The following is a 5,000-nucleotide window of genomic DNA, read 5'->3' on the forward strand; positions in this document are numbered from 1 at the left end:
GATGAAAGATAAGACCGCGGCTCCAGAGGCCGAGAACTTGGAGCCAGAGACGAAGGTCCTAGGGTGACCCTGAAGTTCAAGGCCAGCCAAATCCCAAACATCGACCATCAGCCTCTGAGCAACCTCAAGATGTGCACTGCAAAGTCTTAACTGTCTGTAAAAGGCACTGAATTACAGCCCTGACCCTAATTCCTGCAACAGACCAAAAATATACATGCTTGTTGATTTGTATAGGACAATGAACGGAAGCCACCAGCCGCAGGACTGTGGTCTACACTGGGAGAGTTTACTTCTGGAAGCTTCTCTCGACAGAGGCACGCGCACAGACATGAGAGGCTGGGGACACCCTGAGGACACACAGTGCTACCCCACACCACAGCTGGCACGTGTGCACTGACATGCCCTGCTGCTGGTCATGGGCATATCCGGCAAATCACAGCTTTGTGTGTGTGTGTGTGTGTGTTTGGGTGTGGGTGAGCAACTGTGTGTGTGTGTGTGTGTGTGTGTGTGTGTGTGTGGGTGAGCAACTGTGTGTGTGTGTGTGTGTGTGTTCACCGTGTTCTCTCGGACAGACCTGTGTCCATCTCCAGCTACCCTCACAACAGATCTGCCGTCTTGTTGACCTCTCCCCCTTTTTTCTCTGAAACCTCTAAAAATGGAGGTAGAGACCCTCCCTCTCTCCCTTTCCCTCTCTCTGTCCTCCCTCCCACCAATCAACCCAGCTCAGCCGTGGCCTGCACACCCCAACCCCCCCCCCCCGCCCCACCACACCGCCCCCCCCCCCGCCCCTCTCCTCTCCCCTGCTCTCCCCTGCTCTCCCCACCTTATGCCGATCAATGACAGTTTCGTGTGGCTCCTCTGGCCCCGCAGTGACGTCTGTCCTATTGATTTATCGACACCACTCCAGGCAAACCAACCCAAACCTCCACCCCCACCCCCACCCAGTCACAGTGGGCAGCCCAGCTCCAGCCATGCAGGCACACTCCGCTCTCCTGCCCCCCACCACCTCTGCCCCATGCTGTGCCTACAGTGAGTGGTGACGGTGGAGGCCAGGCACAACCTCCCACCGGGCGACCGTGGAGCTGAAAGCAGCAGTGCTGCATGGCCATGAGGCACAACCTGTGTCAGCGTGGGATTCCTGCTCCGGGGGTAAAAGAAGGGGGAATGGAACGGCAACATGCAGCATTTTCCTGATTTTTTGACACAGGAAGCCCCGTTCTCTGTGTGCCTCCTAACTCTTCCTCTCTCTCTCTCTCTCTCTCTCTCTCTCTCTCTCTCTCTCTCGTTCTTGATCGTCCCCACACTGTTTTTTTTGTTTTGTTGCCTCCTCTGGTTAAAAGGTTTGGCTGTCGCGCCTCCACGCTTCACCCTGGTGGCTATTTGTGCTCATCTGCTCTGCACCATCACTCCTCCACCCCCACCCCCTAGGGCTCTCTCTCTCTCTCTCTCTCTCCCACTCTCTCTCTCTCCCACTCTCTCTCTCTCTCTCTCTCTCTCACTCTCTCTCTCTCTCTCTCCCACTCTCTCCCTCCCTCTCTCTCTCTCTCTCTCTCACTCTCTCTCTCTCTCCCACTCTCTCCCTCCCTCTCTCTCTCTCTCTCTCACTCTCTCCCACTCTCTCCCTCTCTCCCACTCTCTCTCTCCCTCTCTCTCTCTCTCTCCCTCTCTCTCTCTCTATCTCTCTCTTCCCCTCTGTCTGCACGCACTGACCAGTGAAAGGCCACTGGAAGGGAGGGTTGAAGGGTGGGGGTTAGGGGTGGGGGTTGAGGTCGTTGGGGGTTTTGGGGTTGGGGTTGGGGGTAGCAGAAGAGGGCAGCTGGACACTCTCTGTGGCCTGGGCCCCCCCTCGGGGAGGAGGAGGAGGAGGAGGAGAAGGAGGAGGAGGAGGAGAAGATCTCCATTAGCACGGCTCCTCCTGGCAGCTGGCTCAAAACAAGGGATTGTATATCAGTGACCTGTCCACAGTGTCCAGCTGGGGGGTCACTTCCCCTGCCCACTCTTCGGCCACGTGCTGGACAGCCATCTGTGTCCAGGCCAGGGCGCTGACTCTCTCCCCTCTCCCCCTCAGTGGCCAGAGGACGGCTGACCCACAGAGAATGACACTTACTTAATCCTGCAGCAGTTTGTGAGGGACACAACACCTGCTCCAGAGGATTGAGTCTGTGTGTGTGTTGGGGGGGGGGGGGGGGTCACTGTGTGCTTGTGTGTGTGTGGGGGGTGGATAAGTGGGTTTACAGGTCATTTGGTCATTTTGATGAGAGGACTGGGGGGAAGGGTTATAGAGACTGGACTGTTCATGTGGTCAGTTTGATGACCATTTCTACGATCAGTATTTTGGACACACACACACACACACACACACACACACACACACACACACACACACACACACATATTGTGATGCATCATCTTGAGTATGCTGCCTTTCTCCTCTCAGTCAGTTGCCATCCAGAAGCTCTATGTTCTAATCTGATGACAATATCTTTAGCCAGATCTTGACTTTTGCCGACACATGGGGAGAATCCCCAAACTTAGCACAGATGGGCTCCCCCCGCTGCTCCAAAGCTCTGCTTTAACCCTCCTTTTCAACACTGCTGGGCCTGATCAGGGGTGCAGATTATCACCCGTCCTCTGGTCATGGCTGCTCCGTCCATTTCCGCACCCCCCCCCTCCTCCTCTTTCATCTGCCATCCATCCCCGGCCTTCTGTCTTAAACTGTTTAAGGTGATTGCATCTTGCCCATCCTCCCTATTGGTCAGCACAGATCAAAGGTGGTTGACCTTTGCCTGATTATAGCGGGCGAGCGAGCACCCCAGTATCCCCATCCTAGAGTGGGGTCCAGCAGAATAAAATAAACAACAAGGACTGCTCCTTTATGCACTAATATGTCATGGAAGGTATATTTCTTGTATGAAAAAAAAAATGGCATGTGTATTTTAAAGTGTATGCACCTCTCATAGTGATGTTTAAACGTCCATTGTTAAGTCTCCGAGGCCATAGAGGGATTAAGCTTTTCTCAGATCCTCATTTGATTTTCAATGGAGACCGCTTGACCCAAAGCCGGCCCGTGCCTCTGTGTGTTTTAAACTGTGTTCTTATACAGCCGGCCATTGCACAACACTAACAATGCTAACACCTTGTGCCCACTAACAATGCTAACACCTTGTGTCCACTAACAATGCTAACACTTTGTGTCCACTGAGTTAACCCATTAGACTTTCAGATCATAGCTGATGCATATACGGTTATTGTTGTGAGGTGAGGATAGCTCCTAGGTGGGTAGGTTGTCATTCACATACTAATGCATGGTGGGTCTTGGTATCTGTGACAGTGGACCAAGGGCATTACTCAATTAAACAATATTTTATGATTATATACTTCTCAAAAAAATTAAGGGAACACTTCAATCATACACTGGATCGGTGGTGGAAGGGTGGAAGTTTAAAAAAAAATTTTTTTAACAATTGTGGAAAACTGTAAGTGTTTCCTTAATTTTTGTTGAGCAGTATATTTTAAAATGTCTTATATGTTAATATTTTATGATACCCTATATTGATTTTAGAATTTTTCTGAAGCAACTGTCTGGACTGGACTGGGCTGCTTCTGTTGACTGAGGGGCCAGATAAAAAAAGAGAGCATATCATATTTGACCAGGGACAGCATTTTTTTTTTTACACGATAGCCCCTGGTCCCTGACCTCTGAACCAGGCAACCGTTGCTAGGTGACCACAACATCCAAGATGGAGGCTGGGATGATGGAGAGTGACAGGCGAGAGGGGGTCAGTGGGATCAGTGGTCATTCTAAACCCCTGAGGGGAATGCACTCACAAATGTAAAACACGGTCATATGATATAACACCATTTCTGAAAGCATCGCAGGAATATGATACCTCGGCTCTTGCTCTGAGGGTTGCGTGCACAGGTCTGTCTGTGCGCTGTGTGGGGGGTGCATGTGCATGCCTTATGCATTAGGATGCCTTATCATGAAAGATTTTAAGTAATTAAGGCTCATGTCTCATCATCAAAATCATACCGAACTAAACAAGTTTATTTTGATATTAAAGGATAATTCCAGTATTTAGCACTTTGAGTCCCTTTTCTGGTTTATTTTGGATGAACTAGAGTGGTTGAAACAGAAATGAGTTGCATAGTTTTGAAAACGAACGTTAAGGGTTTTTTTAAGGGCATGTTTGTGCATGCCTGTAGCCAGCCACTCTGAAGCAGTCCAGTCAAAGGCGATTCTAAACTAATCAAAAAGTCGAGACAGGACCCATCGTCAACATTTCTGTGCCCACCACTCTAGTTCATCCAAAACAAACCAGAAAAGGGACTCAAAGTGCTAAATACCGGAATTATCCTTTTTTTGCACTTGTATCTCCATCTCAGTAGCTGAAATTCATATTTCTGTCTGTGCTTGTGTGTGTGTGTGTGTGTGTGTGTGTGTGTATTGGGGGTTGACTGTGGGTGCATTTCACTGGGCTATGTGGGCTACAGGGAAACAAACAGAGACCTATGCCACTACAATGCTGCGCTAAAGTTAGGCAAAGGAAGCACAGGCAATGCTAGAGGTTCAGAGGGTGTGTGGATCGGCTTGTGTTTGTGTTTGTGTGTGTGTGTCTGTGTGTAAATTCTTACGATGCCAATAAAGTCCTGAGGTCTAAGAGAGAGAGAGAGAAAGAGAGAGATATAGAGAGAAAGAGAGAGAGAGAGAGAGAGAGAGAGAGATGCCTCGGCCATTTCTGCATGGGGCTCTCTCTCCCTTCATCCTTTGCCATGTCTCTCAAGTCGGTCTCTGTGGATACACAGCCATTTGTTGTGCTTGTCCATACCCTGGGGTGTGGAGCAAAGCATGTATGTTTGTGTCTATTAATACTGTGGTGGGTAGCTGGGTATATGACCATGCGCCAGCTCAAGTTCAACCGCCCATATTATTCCTTTCCTCCGTCTTGAAAGCCCAAAGCTCTGCAGCTGTGCGTGTGTGTTGTGCTCCGAAAAAAGCG

Source organism: Alosa pseudoharengus, unplaced genomic scaffold, assembly GCF_046254945.1.
Source record: "Alosa pseudoharengus isolate Yale_2024_CS ecotype anadromous, Long Island Sound unplaced genomic scaffold, YU_APseudo_1.1 YU_APseudo_1.1_scf_12, whole genome shotgun sequence".
In the NCBI taxonomy this organism is placed as follows: domain Eukaryota; kingdom Metazoa; phylum Chordata; class Actinopteri; order Clupeiformes; family Clupeidae; genus Alosa; species Alosa pseudoharengus.